The sequence below is a fragment of the Pelophylax lessonae genome (genome assembly GCF_965119305.1).
Source record: "Pelophylax lessonae genome assembly, chromosome: 1".
Lineage (NCBI taxonomy): Eukaryota > Metazoa > Chordata > Amphibia > Anura > Ranidae > Pelophylax > Pelophylax lessonae.
The window spans coordinates 197,881,107-197,905,134 of record NC_138768.1 but is presented as its reverse complement, the minus strand read 5'-3'; the positions used below and the strand labels follow the sequence as shown (position 1 = coordinate 197,905,134).

General features: G+C 44.5%; 1 protein-coding gene across 5 annotated transcripts in view; it reads right to left on the bottom strand.

The window, feature by feature from the left end:
• The window catches only part of CSNK1G3 (casein kinase 1 gamma 3), a 273,308-nt gene that overhangs the window by 216,680 nt on the left and 32,600 nt on the right, over window positions 1-24,028 (bottom strand). The gene's annotated exons all lie outside the window — the stretch shown is intronic.

The following is a 24,028-nucleotide window of genomic DNA, read 5'->3' as shown; positions in this document are numbered from 1 at the left end:
CCTGTTCACACCTGATAGATTTTCTGCTTGAAGCTTGTAGTTCTAAAACGTTCAACAAGCCAAATGCCATTCATTTCAATGGCCCCTGCTCACATCTGAGCATTCTGTCGCCTCAATCAAACTGCCTGTCGCCCCCAAAAAAAGTACATGAACTTCTTTTTGCCAGACTAATGGGCCTCATAGGACTGCCTGAAAATGTGAGACAGGAGCGTTTTCTGTTCAAACAGCAGCTCTCCACCTGAAGCTGTACTACGCTTCTAATACACTTCTAAAAATGCTCAAAAAATAAAAACGCCTAAAAGTTGCTGTTGCTCAGGTGTGAACACAGCCTGAATTAATGCTTACACCTGGGGTGGGGTAACTGTAGATGGACCACACCACTGACACCAATGCTGGAGTGGAATGCTGGGGGTGATGGTGGATACCAATGTTTGGGGTTATTATGGTGGTCACTGACACCAATGCTGAGGATTATTATTGTATTCAATGACACCAAAGCTGGCCTAGGAGGGGGTGTTCATTGTGTCCACTGACCAATGATAAATCAAACTATCAAAAAATGTGACAGGGCCACCATGAATTAAGATATAGATCATTCATTTTGATGGGCTGTCTAACTTTACACAATGTCTAAAAAGGAATTGAAACTGGGTAGCCCTTGGAAGGGTCAGAGGTTGGACTTCATGCCTTCTCATATTAGGCGTCACTATTCTAGTACACACCAAGGCCAAACCGAATAGATTGTAGTAATGGCTGAACAGATAAACATGCATGTCCCCTAACCTTCTCCACCTAAAAGGGTCCATCTTCCAAAGCAAGAAGAAGCTAGGTGTGCGCAAAGTACTGCTGCAGGTCAGTGCTCACAGCGCTGATACTAAAGCTTCAGACAACCCCATTGATACTGAAGCACAATGCCAGGCATCACGCACATGAATGTTTTTGTGCTACACGCATACATCAGACTATACAATTTCCTAAGAAACTCATGGAAGCAAGTAGCTCATGTGCCTTTTTGAGCTTCACACATTTTTAGCACTTCCCCTGGCAGCACTGGAGTTGTTGGTTTGAATCCCAACCTCGGCACTACCTGCCTGGAGTTTGCATGTTCTCCCTGTGCCTGTGTGGGTTTCCTTCCATACTCCAAAAACATACTGGTAGGTTAATAGAAAAGAGGGAGTTTTTTGGTGGTTCACAGAGTTCATCCAGATTCTTTCTGAACGCGTTTCAGCTGTTATAAAGCCTTTTTCAAAGATTTGTCACCCAGTCTGTAATGTACGTATAGCCGAAACGCGTCAACATGAATCTGGATGAACTCTGAACCACCATTTCCTGGAACATTCACAGGAAACACAGACAACATCCACATCTTTGTCACTATAGCCACACATGTCACAGATTCCCTCGAATCTTCATCCTACTTCTTCACTATTCGGCTCTTAACCCAAGCACAAATTTCACTTTTTGATATGTATATATGTATAATATATGATTAATGGAATAAATCCAAAACTTCTTTTACCTATTTGTTTATATCATCACTTGCCCACAAAGTCCCACCACATTGGCCTGAGACACCAAAAAACCCCCTCTTTTCTATATACAAGTGACGGAGGCAAAACCTACTAAAAAACCCCCCTCGAGATCAAAACCCCACCCCCTCTACTGGTAGGTTAATTGGCTCCTGTCTAAATTGGCTCTAGTATGTGCATGTATAAATGTTAGAGACCTTAGGTTGTAGATTCCTTGAGGGCAGGGACTGATATAAATGTATAATACAAGTGCGGCGTAAATTGGTGGCACTATATAGGCACCTCTAATAAACAAAAATACATTTTTCCAGCCATGCACTTGCCAACCTCAAAAAGCAGCTTACGGCTTCTGGGTCGCAAACAAACCACACCACGCTTTTTTGTGCATTTGCTAAACACATGTAAACTTGTGCGATTGTGCAAAAGTTCACAACAGGTTATATTATGAATGCAGCCTAAATACAGTAGAAAGCTATTACTTTGGCAAAATAAAAAATGTTTACTTCCTCAGCTTAGACGCCTAGATTTGAAGAAAAAAAAAAAATCATTAAAAGACATTCAAAAACAGAAACTAGCGAGTTACCCGGTCTAGCTGTGCAGTGAACCGGTTTCAAAGAAGGGGCTTGCAAAATGTTTAGTGAAATATTTAAAGTGAAGTAGAAAAAGAAAATCCAGGTCACCTATACATGTCGCAAATTCTTAGCTACCCATGTTCTAAAGATACTGATATAGACCCAGTTTTATTTTTAATCCTTCAAAAGGAGTGCCAAAAGGAAGGTTCTACCTTAAAGTTGTATTAAACCCAAAAATAATCATTTAACTTACACTGCCTGGCAAAATATAAAAAAGAAGACGACGGTCACACACATTAGACCATCTTTAGCTTTGATTGCGGCACGCATTCGCTGTGGCATTGGTTCGATAAGCTTCTGCAATGTCACAAGATTTATTTCCATCCAATGTTGCATTCATTTTTCACCAAGATCCTGTATTGATGATGGGAGAGTCGGACCACTGCGCAAAGCCTTCTCCAGCACATCCCAAAGATTCTCAATGGGGTTAAGTTCTGGACTGTGGTGGCCAATCCATGTGTGAAAATAATGTCATGCTCCCCGAACCACTCTTTTGAGCCCGATGAATCCTGGCATTGTCATCTTAGAATATGCCCGTGCCATCAGGGAAGAAAAAATCCATTGATGGAATAACCTGGTCATTCAGTATATTCAGGTAGTCAGCTGACATTCTTCGGGCACATTCAGTAAGGATCCAATAGGATCCTTACTGCATGCTTAGTTTGTTAGTTGCTTAGTTAATTCCAAGTAGCAACTTTTTTGGCTAGGCAGTGTATTTGCAGCTTACCCATTCTTAAATGGCAGGAGCATTTTTTTTTCCCCCTCTTTCAGCCAGTAGTACTCTTCCTATCTCAGTATCTCCTATCCAATGTAGAAGCAACGGAGACACACTTGGACAACAGCATAGTCAATCTGGGGGGAGGGTAGTGTTAGATGGGTTGAACAAAAAAGTGAACAGATTTCCTACTGGATCGATAAATCAACTTGTACACAGCCAGATAGCACATACATGAATCGAAATTCAGCCAGTCCCTGCTGAACCAGTCAAATTTTGAGCTACCGTATATACTCAAGTATAAGCCGACCCAAGTATAAGCCGAGGACCCTACTTTTACCACAAAAAGATGGGAAAAATGATTGATTCGAGTATAAGCCTAGGGTGAGAATGCAGGGCGGCGGGCATGGTACAGGAGAATGCAGGGTGACTGGCATGGTACAGGAGAATGCAGGGTGACTGGCATGGTACAGGAGAATGCAGGGTGACTGGCATGGTACAGGAGAATGCAGGGTTGTGGGCATACTACAGGAGAATGCAGTGCTGTGGGCATGGTACAGGTGGACCATGCCCGCAGCACTGCATCCCTTGTAGTATGCCCGCAGCCCTGCATAATGGCAGGTAGTGCAGCTGTTTCACTTACCTGTTCCAGAGGCGCCTTCATTTTAAAAATGGCGCTGCCCGGCGCCGACACGTCATTACGCATGCGCCGCCGCTGATTGTATACTTTCGGCTATTCCCGGCCTCTCCCGAGCGGCGTCGGCGCATGCGCAATGACATGTATGCGCCGGGCGGCGCTATTTTTAGAGCTTAAGCACGTCGGAGCGGCCAGGGACTTTTTTTTTTTTTTCTTGACTCGAGTATAAGCCGAGGGGGACGTTTTCAGCACAAAAAAATGTGCTGAAAAACTCGGCTTATACTCGAGTATATACGGTATGTTGGTTCAAAATTCCAACCACGGTACTACCTGTCTGGAGTTTGCATGTTCTCCCTGTGCCTGCGTGGGTTTCCAACAACACTTCAAAGACACCCCGATAGGAGCCAATTAAATCTTTATTGGCCCTAGCATATATATATATGAATGAATGAGAATTATATACAGTGTATAAAGCACTGTAAATCGAAGATGCTATACAAGTACCTGAAATAAATACATGGCTGGCTTAACAGATTTAGATGGACTTGGCCAAAGTGGGGTACACTCAAAAAAAAAAAAAAAAAACGGAGGAGCTTGCTGTGCTAACTATAAGATGTTAGTACAGCGATCTCCTTACTGTTTATGCCTCAATTAAAAACACCAGCCTGGGCAGAGTTTTTCCAATGAAAAAAACTCCACACCCCCCACAGGTTCAATGCTTTTTTTGGTTTGGGGGGAGGGGGGGTAGGAAGTTTAAATACTAACCCATTCCTCAACCTGCAGGCTTCCTCTACTCCGTGTAACTGCTCTCTAAACGAATTCACTTCACTGCCTGGCCGGTAAGCTTTCCAATGTCATTCGGTACAAAGCAGGACCAGCTGCCCTGCATTATACAGAAGACTATACAATGACCTCAATGCATGTACAAATTTCAAAAGAAGCCCAGAGTGGAGCTTTACCACTCAGACATCAGCAGCAAAAGGCAATCTGAAAACAGCTGTGCAGTCAAACTGCTGCAGTGTCATCAGAGTATGTGGCAAGCAAAGCCACATATGTGGTTTTCTATAGTAATTGGTGTACGGCTTTTAGGACGAAATACCAAATGTCTACTTTGTAAGAAGAAATGGGATACTGCCAAAAAGTATAAATACACGTCTCAGGATCTTTACTTCTCCTGTAAAGCCCATGGCTGCGTTTTTCCCCTGAAAATTTCTGACACTTAGGCGATAATAGCACTCTTCAGTGACCAAACAGAGAACATACCTACTTCCAGTTAAAAACTTCATTTTATAAAAGAGGGGACTGCATAGCCCATTTAGGCCCCATTCACACTAGTGCGACTTGCCATGCGAGATTGAACCCCAAAGAGGCACCCCATGTTTCCCAATGAGTACCGTTAATATCTGTGCGACTAAAGTACTTCCTGCACTACTTTGGTCCAACTTTAATGCGAACTGAGGGCCATAGACTTCAATGTAAACCCCCTTGGCTCCCACTGTTGTCTCAGCCAATGAGGAGGGCGAGTCCGAAGAGAGCTGATGCTCTCGTGCACATCGCCAGATCGAGAGGGAGCTCAAGTATTGGGGAGGCTGCTGAACACAGAGGGTATTTAACCTGCTGCCATCCACGCTACAGCCTATATACGGCTGCAGCGCGGACTCGAATTTTCGGGAGGCCGTTTTTAAATGGCCTCCAGTGACACGCCCCCCGCGCGCTCCCGCGAGCGCGCGGCGGGGAAAATCTTTCAGTGCTGATGAGCACTGACTGGCAGCACTATGGGCACTGAGTGTGGGTACTGATGGTGCTGCCCATCAGTGCCGCTCATCAGTGCCACCCGTCAGTGTCCAGTGCCATCCGCCAGTGCCGCCTCTCAGTGCCCAGCAGTGCCGCCTCTCAGTGTCCCCTCTGTGCCCAGCAGTGCCACCTCTGTGCCCAGCAGTGCCACCTCTCAGTGCCCAGCAGTGCCACCTCTCAGTGCCCAGCAGTGCCACCTCTCAGTGCCGCCTATCAGTGCTCATCAGTGCGGCATATTAGTACCTCCTCATCAGTGCCCATAAGTGCCACCTCATCAGTGCCCATCAGTGCAGCCTATCAGTGCAGCCTATCAGCGCCCATCAGTGCAGCCTATCAGCGCCCATCAGTGCAGCCTATCAGCGCCCATCAGCGCCCATCAGTGCAGCCTATCAGCGCCCATCAGCGCCCATCAGTGCCCATCAGTGCAGCCTATCAGCGCCCATCAGTGCAGCCTATCAGCGCCCATCAGCGCCCATCAGCGCCCATCAGCGCCCATCAGCGCCCATCAGCGCAGCCCATCAGCGCAGCCCATCAGCGCCCATCAGCGCCCATCAGCGCAGCCCATCAGCGCCCATCAGCGCCCATCAGCGCCCATCAGCGCCCATCAGCGCCCATCAGCGCCCATCAGCGCCGCCTCATCAGCGCACATCAGCGCCGCCTCATCAGCGCACATCAGTGCCGCCTCATCAGCGCACATCAGTGCCGCCTCATCAGCGCACATCAGTGCCGCCTCATCAGCGCACATCAGTGAAGGAGAAAAATTTTCAAAATTTACTCGCAGAAAATAAGAAAAACTTTTTTTTTTTTCAAAATTTTCTGTCTTTATTCTTTTTGTAAGAAATAAAAAACCCAGAGGTGATTACATACCACCAAAAGAAAGCTCTATTTGTGTGAAAAAAATGATAAAAATTTCATATGGGTACAGTGTAGCATGACCACGCAATTGTCATTCAAAGTGTGACAGCGCTGAAAGCTGAAAATTGGCCTGGATGGGAAGGGTGTTTGTGCACAGTAGGCAAGTGGTTAATAGAGCTGCAGCCAAAACATATATCAGTTTAAAATGGTGTTATTAGCATTTTGCCGATAATCACTTTGGGTGCCATTATTGGCACCTTTTTCTCTGGACATGTGCTTTGCATGAGTTTTGTGCTGCGTTTAGCACTGCATTTTTCTTTAAGTTTTCGGGGCTTGGCTTTGACTTAAAGGGGCATGGTGCAGTGCACTTGTGAAGTGCGTTCGCTGCATTTGCAGTGCGGAAAAATGCAGCATTTTAACATCACTGCAATGATGTAAACTATGCCCATGGGATTACCTTGGTTTTGGGCGGTCTAAGCAGTTAGACTGCAATTCGAAATGCATCCAACTGCATCCATGTTCGGTGTGTAAGGGCCCTTATGGTTTGATTTTCATCAGTCATGTGACTCAAACACCACATCAAAAACAAAAAAGGTGTGGTATGGATGCGTTCTTGCTGCATTTTCAATGCATTTCAATGAGGTGGTGCGTTCTTGGTGAGGACCAAAAATGCAGCAAGCAGGATTTTTAGCACCACAATGAAAAGCACAACAGACCAGCGTGAAGACATACATCGAATTTAAAGGGATACATTTTTCTTGAGCTTTTCTTGTGCTAAAGTTGCCAATAAAGGCCGACAAACGATATTCATTTACATTTCTGATAGTAATTAAAAAGTTGCGCACACACATTATTATTATATATATATATATATATATATATACACACACACACATATACATACACACACACACACACACCTTCACGGATAGAAGGCGTGCAAATAAAAATCCTTCAGCCTTTAGAACCACTTTAAGTGCCACATATGGTAAACATCTACTTGCACTGTGTGATAATACATAGCTGCACTGCATGCAATTGTTTTTGCACCCAAAAAGTTGATCCAAGCACAGAAGGCAAGTATAAAAGCCTCGATAGTCTTCAACTGGACCACTGCAAGTAACACAGCTCATCATCTCTCTGGAAAAACCGGACCCTAATCTGCAGCCTTTTCTTCTCCAAGCAAACTATCTATTCAGACACATGTAAATAGATTTTCTGAACGTGCATCAGCCATTTCTTTGTTGAAATATGCCCTGACTTGTTGTGAGATACAAGGTTAGAGAAGGAATTAAACAAAGCACAGCACCACACAAATCCTAAACAGAGATAATGAGGGTCACAGCGACTTAATGAAGGTCAAGAGAAAAGCTAAACCGGCTACAGGAGGAAGAGCTGTACAAAGAAGATCAAAGAAACAAAATTCAGGGCACCCAACTTGTTTAACATACAACCAATGACAAGTGTGTATTACTTTGTGTCTCCCCTAAATACCATGCACCCATTGCCTGTAAAGTACCACTGTAAGGAGGCGTGTATATTTAATTGTGCATTAATGCTGCCATGTTACACTGTACGCACACTTCTTGGATTTTAAGTCCTCATGCACACAGGTGTTAAAGCAGAGTTCCAATAGTGGAACTTCCGCTTTAAGGCCTCCTGAAAACCTAACATGCCACATTTGCCATGTCTTTTTTTTTTTTGGGGGGGGGGGGGGGGGCAGCAGGCAACCTAGATTTGACAGGTATCCTCTGCCACTTTCACTTAGGCCACCTAGGCAGCATGAGCGGAAGTTCTCTCCCCCTTCCTCCCTGCAATCTTATGGGACACATCACAGGTCGCAGAAAATTGCCCGTCCATTAAGGATGCACAACACAACTCCCACATGTGCAGTGCGCACCTGGCTGTAAAGCCACAAGCCGTCACAGCCAGGTGCCCACAATAGAGATGCCAGCAGTGCTGGGAAAAGAGGGAAAGGAGCGAGGCTCCTGCTGGCTGCATTGTGGGAAAGGCGAGTATGTGTTTATTAAAAGTCAGCAGCTACACTTTTTGTAGCTGCTGACCTTTAATAAAAACACAAGAACGGGTGGAAATCCACTTTGAGCATTTATTTTTTCAGCCTGTAAAAAGTACCTCTATGTTAGCCTATGTGTCCATGCATGCATAGGAGCTTACACATATATTAGAAAAAAAATAAAGATGAACAGGAGAGTAGTAAAAATGTGGAACGCACCTAAATGCTACACATCAGTTTCACTCAACTAATGCAGCCATTACAGAATCAATGAAAATTTCTCCCATATGGATTCTCATTAGTTTAGAGCAGGGGTCTCCACAACATTCTAAACAAAGGGCCAGTTTATTGTACTTCAGACTTTAGGGGGGGCGGACTGCAGCCATCTGGAGTGGAAATTTACCTGCATTCATTGTGAATAAACATCGCCACATTTGGTAATGGGGTAGAAAGAGTGCCCAATCACTGGTATCATTGGGAAGAATAGTGCCCCATCATTGTTATCAATGCGAGAAATAGTGCCCCATCACTGGTGTTAGGGGGAGGAATAGTGCCCCATCATTGTTATCAATGCGAGGAATAGTGCCCCATCACTGGTGTTAGGGGGAGGAATAGTGCCCCATCATTGTTATCATCAATGCGAGGAATAGTGCCCCATCACTGGTGTTAGGGGGAGGAATAGTGCCCCATCATTGTTATCATCAATGCGAGGAATAGTGCCCCATCACTGGTGTTAGGGGGAGGAATAGTGCCCCATCATTGTTATCAATGCGAGGAATAGTGCCCCATCACTGGTGTTAGTTGGAGGAATAGTGCCCCATCACTGGTGTTAGGGGGAGGAATAGTGCCCCATCATTGGGAGGAATAGCGCACCCTAATAATTTGTGTAATTGGGAGGAATAGTGACCCCATCACTGGGAAGAATAGTGACCCATCTTTGGTATTAATAGTAGGATTAGTGCCCCATTGTTGAAGTCAGTTGGCAGAATAGTTTCTCATAAAAGGAAAGGAAGTGCACCAAGTTCCAAATAAAGGCAAGCAAATCCAACTTTAGAGGAGGGGGGAGGGGTGGGCGATCAGACTGTGGCCAGTGTGAGTAGAAGATGCCCCAACGTTGGTGAGAGTTAATTCCATAGGCTTGATCAGTAAATAAAATAACGGGATCTTTGGCTTACTGTAAAATCAATTTCTCTGCATTCATTGACAGACATAGCGTCTCAGGATTCTTAACCACTGGGTTATACTGCCCCCTACAGGAGTAGGACACTAGGCAGAAAAATAACTTTAATATGCCTATAGGCAGTCCCAGGAGGTATACTCCCCCTCTCTATATATATTATATATATATATATATATATATATATATATATATATATATATATATATATATATATATATATATATATATATATATATATATATATATATATATATATATATATATATATATATATATATATATATATATATATATATTTTTTTTTTTTTTTTTTTTTTTTTTTTTAAGCAAAGACTCTGGAGAATAAAATGGCGGTCATTACAATATTTTTTGTCACGCGGTATTTGCGCAGCGGTCTTTCAAACGCCATTTTTTTTGAAAAATTGTGAAAAATCATATTTCACTGCATTTAAAAAAAAAAAAAAAAAAACTAAACAGTAAAGTTAGCCCATTTTTTTGTATATTGTGAAAGATGATGTCACTCCGAGTAAAAAAGATAACCAACATATTACGGTTTAAAATTGCGCACACCCGTGGAATGGCAACAAACTACGGTCAATAGAAATCTTCATAGGCGACACTAACATTTTTTTTAACAGTTACCAGTTTAGAGTTAGAGTGTAGCTCTTTTTTTAAAGTATTGCTCATCCTCTGGCGATCGCCACGCTACCTCACGTGGAGTTTGAACTGCGATTTCATTCGTGGCTCGACTTCCATATGAGTTTTCTTTCGTGCGCGAACTAACGGCGACAGGGGCGGCTAAAATTTTTATTGCTGTCACAAGCAATGTAAACATCCCTTGTGACAGCAATATGCAGTGACAGGTACTCTTTATGGAGGGATCGAGGGTCTAAAACAGGGGTGGGAAACCTTTTTTCTGCCGAGGGCCATTTGGGTATTTTTAAAATCATTGGGGGGCTGTACAAAATTATCAAATGAGCCTGTTATATTTGGTCAAACATTTAATTAACTCACCGCTAATGTGATGGCTGCAACTGCTTCTCTTTGGTGAGGTGTGTGATGTTAGCTGGTAATGATGATGTTGCTACTGGCAACTGGTTTTCCAGGTTTGCCCCCCTTAATGCAGAGTGATTAGTGCCCCCCATCAATGCAGAGTGATTAATGCCCCCCATCAATGCAGAGTGATTAATGCCCCCCATCAATGCAGAGGGATTAGTGCCCCCCATCAATGCAGAGGCATTAGCGCCCCCCATCAATGCAGAGTGATTAGCGCCCCCCATCAATGCAGAGCGATTAGCGCCCCCCATCAATGCAGAGCGATTAGTGCCCCCCATCAATGCAGAGCGATTAGTGCCCCCCATCAATGCAGAGCGATTAGTGCCCCCCATCAATGCAGAGCGATTAGTGCCCCCCATCAATGCAGAGCGATTAGTGCCCCCATCAATGCAGAGCGATTAGTGCCCCCATCAATGCAGAGCGATTAGTGCCCCCATCAATGCAGAGCGATTAGCGCCCAAATCAATGCAGTTATTAGTGCACCCATCAATGCAGAGTGATCAGTGCCCCCATCAATGCAGAGTGATTAGTGACCCCATCAATGCTGAGTGATTAGTGACCCCATCAATGCTGAGTGATTAGTGCCCCCCCCCCATCAATGCAGAGCGCATGGGGATTAGAGCGCTTCCTGATTACACACAGAGTAGGGTTCTTCTACTTACCCAGCACGGGTGCTCTCATACGAAGTCAAGCCTCCTGGCCTCACCCTTATGATAGATGTCACCACTGTGCTGTCTATCATAGGTAAGAGGCGTGACTTTGTATGACAGCGGCCGCGCCAGGTAAGCAGAGGAACCCGCTCTGTGTGTAATCAGGAGGCGCTCCCCCTCCCCTCCGGAGGCAGCCCAATGGCAGGGCCGGATCAGATGGCTTCAGGGGCCGCATATGGCCTGCGAGCCGTAGGTTCCCCACCCCTGGTCTAAAAGATCTCAGAGATTCAAGAAGTCAGTTCCCAAGGCCCACCAAAACAATGTCCTGCACCCTGCAGAAGCATCACCTTCTTATACACCTCAGAGGTAAACTGGAAATGAAGTCAGTCCATGGCACTTATTTGTATTCATTTCCCCCTTAGGTATTTATACTAGACAGAGTACAGTCCAACAAATGCCAGCAGCAGACTATACCGATTCTGTCTCTGCAGACAGTCTATACAGACAAGGTGAATCTGTTGCTATACTAAGATTTTGGGTTTGCTCACACTGCGGCTGAAAGGGGAAGCTTGGCAGGAAAAGAGCTCAATTCACACATAAGGTGTCTAGCAAGTGAGACACAGCTGTCTATAGCTTTCTATTGTTTCTCCTGGCAGTTCAGTCTCTGGTGGATATCTGCCTGAAAAACACACTGCACTGGATAGGCGCCTGCAAACATGGCTTTAACAACATGTATATAATCTGCACATTGATTTGTGTGTGCTGCAGAAAAGTCAAATACTAACAAAAAAAACGTTAGGGGTTAGTAAAACTAAAACTCCTCTCTTGCTGTGGGGCAGCTCCTGCACTGCAAGGCTTAACTTGCTTAGCTATTCAAGGAGTAGACAAAGAATTTAGCCGGTGTTCACACTGATGCGGTTCGGGGCACCGCATGTAATTTGCACAGCAATCACAGCACATTCTTGTGCGAATTACATGCGGTGTCTCTGGGGTGCCTTTTGATGGATTTTCATGGCTCACATTGCACTGCATTTGCACCACACTTGTGAAGGACCCTTTTTTAACCACTTAAGCCCCAGAAGATTTTACCCCCTTCCTGACCAGGGGCCTATTTTGCGATTCGGCACTGCGTGACTTTAACGGACTATTGCGCGGTCGTGCGACGCTGTACCTAAAACGAAATTGAAATTGACGTCCTTTCTTTCCCACAAATGGAGCTTTCTTTTGGTGGTATTTGATTACCTGTGCGATTTTTTGATCATGCGCTATAAACTGAAAAAGAGCGTCAATTTTGCAAAAATAATATTTTTCACATTTTTTTATATGAAATTCCCCCCAAAAAAAATTAAAAATCAAAATTTAACATTTTCGGCCTATTTGTTTTATGCTACATATGTTTGGTAAAAAAAAAAAAAAAAAACGCAAAAAGCGTATTTTGATTGGTTTGCGCAAAAGTTATCGCGTTTATTAACAAAGGGAAAGATTGTCATTTTTGGTAGGGTTTTTTTAACGCGTAATGGCGGCGATCTGCGATTATTTTTGCGGTACTGCGACATTGCGGCGGACAGATCGGACCCTTGACTGACATTTTTGACACTTTTGGGGTTACCAGTGACAGTACTACAGTAATCAGTGCTATACATATGCACTGTTACTGTAAAATTACACTGGCAGTGAAGGGGTTAACTTTTTTTGAGTGGGAGGGGTGGTGTGTGTCCCTAGAGGCGTGATTCTAACTGTGATTGGCTGTGGCTTGAGGTGTATGGACAGTGATCAACGGTTCTACGTAGTAGAACCGTATGATCACTGTTTCTACACAGGGGAGAATGACAGGCGGCTTGTTTACATTAGCCGCCTGCCTTTCTCCCTCTGCACCGACGATCGCCGAGTGACCGGCGGACATTGGGTCCGCCGGTCACACGCGCCGGGGGGGGGGGGGGGGGGGGGTCCGTGACCGCGCGGGCGCGCGCTTGCTCCCTAGACCCTTACAGGCTAGCGACGTAGTACTACGTCTCTCTGCCTGTGAGGGGCTGACTGCCGCAGTAAATAGTCATGCGGCGGTCGGCAAGCGGTTAATCGGCACCAGAATCCGATTGCATGGGGCACTGCATTTTGCTAACTGATTTTGGTGTGTCGTTAACATACACTCCGCAATCGGTTTGCAGGAACGAGTTGCGATTTTTATGTGGCGCAATGCGGCATCTGCTGTGACTTGCCACTGCATCTACTGCAGAAGTAATACAAAGAGAACAGGAGATGTTTATCATACAACTACATGGTACAGCAGGCACATACCAGGAATATGAAATGTGGGGTTTACATACTCTTTAGGTGACCTGATCCTCCACTCATTGGCAGATGGCACTCTCACATATTCCAGCAAGGGACGGTCTCTCAAGTGTCCTCACATTCAGTGCAGGGCTATGAATCCTGCATTGGTAACAATTACATCATTGGGCCTTAGACCGCCCGAGTAAAGGTGACAAAAGATTGGAGGGAACAGACTGGCAGCAAACAGGAGCCTAAAGGCGCAGAGAACCAAGTAAAAAGCGCTTTTTCAAATCCACTAGTCCCAGTTAACCCTTCCAGTGCAGGTGCAGCACCATTGCAAAGGAGGAATTTTAGTTTTCCTGGAGTTCAGCTTTAACTGTCTCTGATACAACTGAATACAGGCAATAATTGAACACCAAGTTTGACACTTGTACAACCTACTTACTTGATCAGGCAGTAGCACAACATTTTGTCATTCTGGTGATTTTGCTTACCCTGTATATACTGTACAATCAGTAGTTCCAAAATCTATTGCAGGTTTTCCGCTGTCACAACACAAAGAATCCTAATGAATTAAAGGCTTGCTCATGTCAGATGTGTTGCTTTGCACTAAGAAAAAGAAAATACTAATAAAAGCTACAACAGTTTAGTGGTTGTAAACCCACTTTAAAGACTTTTGCCTGTAGGCAAGTCTATATTAAGGCTTACCTATAGGTGCTATAAATATCTCCTAAACTTGCACCGTTTAGGAGATATTTACAGTGCATGCAGCTGATGATGTCATTGGCGCATTCGCTCTGAAGGAACGGCCACCCGTGACGTTCCTCCAGAGCCGGCGGCTTTCACGCACATGCGCGGGAGTGATGTAATTGCGCCTCCGGCCAATCAGATGGACGACGCGGCCGTTTTTAGGTAAGTACTTCATAATGAGCTAGTATGCGAAGCATACTAGCTCATTATGCATTTGTCTTTACAGGTTTTTTTTTTTTTCCAGAGGGGTTTACTTTTTAAGTTCTCACCAATCCTTCAACATGATCCATGGAATAAGAATTGGATACAGTGGGGGGGTGGGGGGGAGCACTGAAATGCATTTAACAGTACATTGCACATTTCGTTTACACCAGTATGCAGGCACATTGTTGATTAGGTGGTACAAATTAACCCTTAAAGAACCTCTGGATGTTTTTGTTTCCACCCTATTACCCACTTTATATTTGATTCGTATCCCGATTTATTTTTAAAATATTTGAAAGTTGCTGCTTACCAAAATGTGCTTTGCTGAAAACTCCAGCACTGGAAAATCCTACTTGATTCTCTTTGTTTGCCATAAATAACTGTCTATACTGTGCTAGTAGATCTGATCATCAGTTGTAAATTACATCTGAACACTATCTGTGCTGACAAAGAAGTTGAAGGTTTGTGGTTTCTTTGGGGGGGGGGGGGGGGATTATACTTAACTAGGAGGTTCCAGCATCAGTTTTCTTCCAGCTCAAAGACTGAGAACTGAGCGCTGATTGCTCTGTTCTCAGTGCTCCCTAAGCAGAGAGCTGGTGACTGTCAGTAGGCAGCTCTTTGCACCGCCCCGCCCCTCCCAGGAGCACTGGGCTGTGGAGGGAGAAGGAGCAGCTGGCACAGACTCACGGTTGCTCGCTGAGAGGCCGAGCCGGGTGCTGGTTCAGGCTCCTAGGTGGCCCCCGACTACCTGGTCGCGATCTTACCCCAGCTCTGCTGAAACAGGTCACAGGAGTGCAAAACCTAAGAAAAATGAATATATTTGGGGAGGGGGGGGGGAAATGTCCTCTTTTTATGAGAATAGGAGAAAAATAAAAGCCACAACACGCACACATCACAACATGCAGTGAGGTTTTCTCAAATTTGACTGCAAAAGAAGAACTAGACTTTAAGGTCTTAAGATCTGAGTAAGCTACAGTACACTTATCTTTGTTCCTCTGATGCAGAGATGCAGCAAACATCTACACCTAATGTGTGGGCGCTATCAGCACAGACGAATGGAGGCCAGGAACACATTCTTACAGGCTGAAAATTAGTGTGCTGGATAGTGATCACTACCAAATTTTACACATAAAAATGAGTCTGGATCCAGAGAATGAAACAAAGATTTACACTTGCCTTCCCAGATTGAAAGACCCAAAAATCATTACTGACAAACTCTTCGAGTCAAGTCCATCCCCCCCATTGAGCTCTCTGGAATGGAACCACAGTAGATTATACAGAAATCAGATTTCTTTTACTGACATACAGGGTTTTCTGGCTAGTATTAGTTCAATGATTGATTGCACTGGTCTTCAATTGCTTTAAGCTGATCATAATAAAATACTGAAAAAGGTAAAAGATTAAAGTGCCAAAGAAAACACATATACACAAGTTTGCCCTGCCACAAAAATTCCTATAGTAACATTTCTGCTCAAGTCTAGAATACCTTGTAGCACCGGCGGTTCCCCTACCTTCAAACCAATACCATTATCAGGCTATACAAAAGACCTTTACTTTCCACCAAGTGGAGATTGGACCCTCAACTTGGCAGAAGATTCTCTGATATTTGACAGCTAGCTAGTGTGGACAGGGGCCAAGCTCCATGCCAAATTGGGCAGACATGGCCAGGATCCAAGGGGGCTTTATGGGATCACAGAGACTGAGCTGAACTTAAACACAGGCAAGGCACATACAGGAGACACATGCTTGCACTTCAGCCCTGTTAGTTCCTAAAGCAATTATTGGTCAGTTTCACTATAAACTGACAAACTAATAAATAAAATAAAAACCGCCAGAAAGCGCAAATTTATTTTTTTCCTAAAGGAATCTGGTACCTTAGAAATATGGTGACTAGCACTAGTGACCTCTGTTACCGAAAACCCTAGCTCCCTGGCTGCTATGTTGAGGTAATGGCTTCTGTTCTTTGAGTCTCTGAAGCAGAACAAGTAAGAAAGATCATACATGGACAACACTTCCTGGCATGTGCTGGGTAAGGGATTGAGGTTAAAATAGCAGCACATCTGGCAGGCAACTAGCATTTAAAGACAGAGGCCAGCTATAGAAGCACCTACATTTTCCCCAGCACAGGTTTCTTTTAGGAGGAGAAGTTGCATGCCTACAAAAAAATTTTCCAGGTGGCAATTACTGTACAAAAAAAACACCATTCCATTCTCCACGGCTTTTCCAGACCCTTTCACCTCACATGTGCTCAGGGTGAACCTACTTTTATCTGTGAAAAGCACAGGGCACCAGGGGTGAACCTGCCAATTCTTGTGTTCAATGGCAAATGCCAACCAAGCTCCATGGTGCAGCAAGCACAGGGCCCACTTGAGGACATCAGGCCCTCAGGCCACCCTAATGAAGTCTGTTTCTGATTGTTTGGTCAGAGACATTCACACCAGTGGCCTGCTGGATGTCATTTTGTAGGGTTCTGGCAGTGCTCATCCTGTTCCTCCTTGCACAAAGGAGCAGATACCGGTCCTGCTGATGGGTTAAGGACCTTCTACCGCCCTGTCCAGCTCTCCTAGAGTAACTGCCTGTCTCCTGGAATCTCCTCAATGTTCTTGAGACTGTGCTGGGAGACACAGCAAACCTTCTGGCAATGGCACATATTGTTGTGCCATCCTGGAGGAGTTGGAATGCCTGTACAACCTCTATAGGGTCCAGGTATCGCCTCATGCTACCAGCAGTAAAAACTGACCCAAGCCAAACACAAAAAAAAAAAAAAGTCAGTGGCCTCCACAAGTAAAATCATTCCCATTTTTGAGGTAGTCTCATTGTTGCCCATCTAGTCCACCTGTTAATTACATTAACAAGAAAGCAGCTAAAAAAAAAAAAACTGAAAAACCCCCCTCTGCTACTTAAGTGATCAGATCAATATCCCAGGAATTTAAATTGACTTGATGCTATACACTCTGATTAAAAAAAAAGTGTTTCTTTAATTAATGGTGTGTGTGTGTGTGTGTGTGTGTGTGTGTGTGTGTGTGTGTGTGTGTGTGTGTTTCTAAATTATACAAAAATGTAACCTGCAGAGCATCTTCAACACAACCCATTTGTAAATCAGTCAGTTCCTGCAATTCCAACCTAGGGTTGCACCGAAATTTTTCGGTCGAAAATGGGTTAAAAATGCCGAAATTAATGGCCGTCGTGAGGAAGGAGGAGAGCGCAGCGCAGGTTTGAAAAGTCCCGCCTCTGGCCGGCCGCCCGCCTCTCAATGATGTCCCTACTACGATCTGTGCATGTCGGCATGAACAGACCGGGCGGGAGGGCGGGCAAGCGGCCGCTAATAGCTGTAACTATGTGAGCGCTTCACTTCACTTCCCTGTCAGCGGGACGATGTGTATGAATGAACTGACACACCGGGCGTGGGAGGGCGGGCGAGCGACCGCTAATAGCTATAACTATGTCAGCGCTTCACTTCCCTGTCATGCGGGTATCTCCTCTGACAGGGAAGTGAAGGCTCACATAGTTATAGCCATTACCGGCCGCTCACCCGCCCGGGGTGTCAGTTAATTCATACACATCGTCCCGCTGACAGGGAAGTGAAGGGAAGTGAAGGGCTCACATAGTTAAAGCTATTATCGGCCGCTCGCTCGCCCCCCCTCCCGTCCGGTGTGTCAGTACATTCACACCCCTTCTCTAGGAGTACAAGCACGACTTGCTTTGGTGTTCTGATTCAGTGCTTCATTACTCCAAGCTATACACCATGCATGCCAAGACTACTTTTGTTGCCCAAAGCAGATTCTTCCAAAGTTGCGCTAGCAAGATAAAAAAGGAAGTACATGAATAGCTTTGTGCAATGAGAACAGTTCATCCATCACATAATTCCTGCATGTCCGCTAGAAGATGTATATAGTGCCATTACTGCTAGCTACCATTAGTAGCCTAAACCCACATTATAAGTGAATGATCTCTGCCCGCTTCCTCTGGAGCTGCCTATCACCAGCATTACAAAGATTAATGTAAGGAAATAAATGCTCTTGTGAAGTACAGGAAGACAGTACAGTCTAAAATGAGAATCATTTCAATACAAACTTTTGTTTATAATGTATTCCTGAAGCAGAAAGCCAGCTGCACATCTAAGTAGACTAAAGTCACATTTTAATAGACCAATCTTAAAAATCACATTACATATCTATGGGGATGACACCACTATGTCACCTACCAGATCGGACTATGAAGGAGGCCTAAAGTGACACTAAAGTCCCTTTTTTTTGGCCTAAAAAAATAACAAACATGTTAAACATCCCTGCTCCCTGCAGTGGTTTTGCACAGAGCAGCCCCTCCCTTCTCGGGTACCCCTTCGGCTCTGTTGACCCCTCCCTCCTGACGAGTACCCCCACAGAAAGCAGATCGCTCTGAGGGCACCCTCCGCGTGTCCATAAAGACACAGAGCTCCGGCTAGGCCCCACCCCCCTTCTACCCTCATTGGCTCACTGACTGACAGCAGTGGGAGCAAATAGCGCTCCGCTGCTGTCTCAGCCAATGAGGAAGAGAGCCCCAGGCAGCTGAGTCTCTCCTGTAACATTGCTGGATAGAGATGGGCTCAGGTAAGTATTAGGGGGCTGCTGCACACAGGTTTTTTATCTTAATGCATTAAGATAAAACACCTTCTGCCTTTACAATCACTTTAAGCTGGGTAAAACACTGGCCGAAAATCAGACGACTTTCTCTCAGTGGGTACAGGTGTCTGTCCAATAGAAGTTGGTCTAGAGATTGACTTTTCTGAAAGGGACATGCTGGAAAACCAGTATCAGATCAGAACTTGCAGCCAATGGCTGAAAGCGCTAAACAGTGTAATACGAAATCGCCACACTAACACCACTTGTGTTGGTATGGCGGTCAGTTTATTTTTTTAAAATTTAGGATAAAAAAAAAAAAAAAAAAACTTCTAGGTTTCTACCAGTCTTTAGTTGCATTATACTAAATTTTTGTTTTTTTGGGTTAAGTTACAGTTTTACAGACTAAGGAGAGCCACAGACAAGTCGAAAAACAAAAAAACTGTGCATACGATTGTGCGATCATGTGTTTCGTTCAAAAAAAAAAAAAAAAAAACAATTCTTGTCAGTTCGTTTTTCACATTTTCATTCTGCAATCGAAACTTCCTAATCCTAAAGATGGCACAAGCATATGCGCTATTTTTTTTTTTCTCCATCGACAGTGCTCAGTTTTTGCCTCTATGGCCAGCCTTATGCCTCGTACACACGCATTGATTATTGGCTGGGAATTTTCGGCCAACGTCCCATCGGCCGATTTTCGCGCTTGTTAGTATGATGCTTTCGACAACCGACTCAGACTTTTCGGCCGAATAAAATCTGGTGTGCAGGCTATAAAATTTTTGTTGGCCGTCAACACAACGGCCGATTTTCCGTCAGTCAGTACAGATTTCGGCAGACAAAAATCTGATGAGCAAGACTGGGCATGCTCAGAAGAAAAAACACACGGAAAGTAAACCAGCACGACATCACTTCTGAAGTTGGTTTTTGTTGGCCAAGAAAATTCGTGTGCAGTCTAGCCACATTCCAACCAACAAAACACCACTCAAAAGTGGACAAAAAGTCGGACGATCGGTCAGCCGATAATCGCTGCGTGTGTACGAGGCATTAGTCTGCTAGCATCAGATTACAACTACTATCATAAAGTTAATGCAGTCACGTGACCATGATGTAACGCGTAGGACGGAAGCAAAGGCAGTGTGGACCGGAAGTGACGTGTTCGGAAGTACGGTATTTGGTTATGGACTGGCTCTAAAAGGCATTTTTGTTTTACATTTTTAAAAGATAATTGCAAAAAAAAAAAAAAAATTTATATATTTATATATATATATATATATATATATATATATATATATATATATATATATATATATATATATATATATATATATATATATATATATATATATATATATATATATATATATATATATATATATATAATTAGGGATGCACCGAAATTAAAATTTTGGGCCGAAACCGAAAATGCAGGATGCCCTTGGCCGAAAAACCGAAACCGAAAATGACTTTTTCCCCAAAAAAAATTAAAATAGATAGAAGAGGGGCATACACCAAAAACAGGCAGCGACGTACACCTGTCGCTGCCACCCTGTCACAGTATATGTAGTATGACGGGTTGGCAAGTGGTTAATTTAATTACCAATGGTATTATTATGCAGCATGAGGGGGTTAATGTATTGTCACTGCTGGTCACTCCTCTATTAGTGATCGACCAGTGGCAGTTAATTAACCCCTTTGTGCTGCATTAGTGCAACCAGTGTTAATTAACACTGATACTGGTCGCACTAATGCAGCATAAAGGGGTTAATTACCTGCCACTGGTCGATCACTAATGCATCAGTGACCTGCAGTGACAATACATTAACCCCTCATGCTTCATAATACAAATATCATTGGTAAGCTGAAATAAGGTGCAACAAATGCAGCTTGCATAAACTAATTTGTGACACTAGCAGCGCTAGTCATTGGGCACTGTCATTAGGCAGTGTCAAACATGAGAGGTGGGAACAGCAAAAAAAAAAAAAACCTAAAAAAACAACATTAGACAACCAGGTAACAGGAGCTCAACCAAAAAAACAACCGGAGCCCACCAACAATACACCCCCAAAAAGAGAACAGACCTTCTAAACAGCAGCCTTGTGGCCAAAGGAAGCATCTGCAGATTCCAACACATGCACTTGTTAGAATTTTGTGGAAGTGCACCGACAGGCTGCCTTGCAAAACGGTCATTGAAGCCTGATGATAGAAGATCCAGGAAGCACTAAGCGCCCGAGTAGAATGCACCCTGACAGGGAAAAGAGGAACCTGACCCTTAACCGAATAGAGTCACCAACTGTCTGACCCATCTTGAAATGGTCGCAGAAAAAGCAGACAGCCCATCCGTGAGCAAATAGTGAGTCTGACTTCTGAAAAGACTCCGTTAGCTGCCATGTACACCTGAATTGCCTGACCCACATCCGGGGCATGCAACGCATTTTCCTTAAGATGTTTAGGCCTAGGACACAGGGAACGTAACAATGTCTCCATTCAAATGGAAATCAGAGACTACTTTAGGAAACAACGACAGACAGGAGCGAAGAAACACCTTATCTTTATGGATCACCAAGTAAGGGGCGCGACAATATAACTCCACGAATTCCGACACCCTGTGAGTAGAGGTGATAGCCAACAAAAAGGCCACCCTCTAGGACAGCGTAAGCAGGGGACTCTCCTAAATATTTTCAAAAGGAGGCTTCTGGAGGGCTGAAAGCACCAAATTCAGATCCAAAGGCGGTAGAGGAGACTGCACAAGTGGAGACAAATGTTGAACACCTTGAATAAAAAAAAGGTATGCACCAAGGAGTGCCAGGGGCCATTGAAATAATACCGGCAAGGCTGACACCTGGCCCTTGATGGTACTCTAGGCCAATTTCTGCTCAATACCCTGTTGAAAGAAGGTCAACGAAAAAGGGCGAGGGTGAACACCAATCGAATCACATGAAATCTATGCTTTCCACGTACAATAGTAAATCTTCCTAGAGGTAGACTTCCTAGCTTACAGTAGTGTCAGAATCACCAACCCAGGCAAACCTCTATCCCTCGGCACCTGGCTTTTATCATCCAAGCCATAAAAGCCAGCGACTGTAAAGCAGGATGGAAGATTGGCCCTTGGGACAAGAGATCCTCCACAAGAGGCAGTCTCCAAGGATTGTCGGCAACCAGCCGCATCAGGTTGGCGTACCAAGACTGGAGAGGCCACTAGAATGACCAGAATCCCCTCAGCCTTGATTCTGCGCAAGAGACTCTGCGGAAACTTGAGAGGAGGGAAGGCATAAATCCGATAATACCGGCCCCACAGGGCCACCAGAGCATCTGTGCACCTGCCAGAGGATCTTGTGACCTTGCCACGAGTGGGGGGCTAGATGACCCACAGGGACCACCAGAGTAAAGGGGGGTCTAAAGGGAAGGAGGGGGAATCCAAGGGTCCGACTGTCCCAGGGAGGGGCTAGCGTCCACCCCTAAAACCCTCCAGCTACTCGCCATGCAGGAAACCAGGAAGGCACCGCTCCAGACAGAACCTCCTCGCCATCGACATGGGGGGGCCGACTCAGGCCGAGACCCAGTCATATGCGACCTCGCGAGACATTCAACTCGCAGGCCAGCCCCTATCCAGAGAGGCTATGTCGTGGCCGACCTAGTGGGGAGCTGTGGTCTGCACGCGCTCGCTGGCCAGACTGAGGTGACCACTGGATCTAGATTATTCAGCCCGTCACCCAGTCTGACAGTTGATTGAAGATCTAAGAAGAAGAAAAAAAAAAAAAGCCATTTAAAGAAAAAAAAAATTGCCAGGACCAGAGATCCCAGCAAGGAACTAGGTCCTTACTACTGTCTAGGCAGAAAAGAAAAAACTGGAGGACCTATAGCAGAGATGGGGATTATAACAAAAGGGGCTGCCTATAGGCATAGTCAAGTTCTTTTTTCTGCTGTGTCCTACTTCTGTAAGGGGCAGTATAACCCAATGGTTCAAGAATCCTGAAGAGCTGTGTCCGTCAATGAACGAAAGAGAAATAGGGGCTATACACATAGGCAAAAACCCAAATGCCTACACATATACTGTACATGCCAGTTAAAGCATTATTGTAACGAGCTTCAAAGGTTAATTTTATAGTCTTTTCTAAAGCTCTGATAACTTTATATTATGTAGCCATGCAGACATTCAGTAAACTACTCAAGTTTTGTAAAAGGATCTATAATCTTGGGGAAAATTCCATTCAACTCCTGCCCCAGAGGCACAACAGGAAGTTTGGAAGATTTCCTCCTATCTCTTGTTTTGGGAACAACAACTCAAAACTTTTAATTTCTTTGCCCAGAGAGCAATACATGACCCTTCCTCGCTAAGGGCCGGTTCATACTGGTGCAATGCGGGAAACCCTGCGAATCCAGTGCGGGTTTCCGCATCGCACCTGAATCTCCGGCGATTCAAACTGCCCTCTGCAACCTGCTGCGGGTGTCACTACAAATTGAATGACAACCTCAGATTAGTTTGCTGATCGCAGTGCGAACTGTAAATTTGGACAGGAATTGGATCGCACGGGTGTGAACACCCATATGATCAGATTCTGGTGTGGAATAAAAAAGAAAAAAAAGACAAAAAAGGGTCCTGCACAAGATTGGTCTGAATGCGATAAGACCTGCTACACAGTTTTTATGGTTGAATTTGCATCACATAGACATCGCATGCAATCTGCACAGAAATGCGGTGCAAATCACATGTGATGTCCGACATCGCTACAGTGTGACCGACTCCGCCATAAGACAAGAAAAAAAAAAAAAAAAGTTTTCATAGGAGATACACAGTAAAGGGATGCATCAAGAGATTATTGTGACTACTACCCTTCCATTTCTGATGTTTGCAGCAAGTTATCCTATTTCCTGCAATTTATAGTTTCAGGAGTTTTTAGATGGATTCCCTGAAAACCACAAATAAGCAGCTCAAGTATAAACTCAAGATATTCTGCACCAGATTTTTTAGTCCATAGTAATTATGTTACTCTACAAGACAAGTACAGAACACTGAAGGTCAGTGAAGCTGACCTGAGAACAACTATTTACACGCCCACTGTGCATTCAGCATCGTCTGCCAACACTGCATTAAAAATACAGCATACAATTTGACATTAAGGTAGACAGACAGACTGCACTGAGG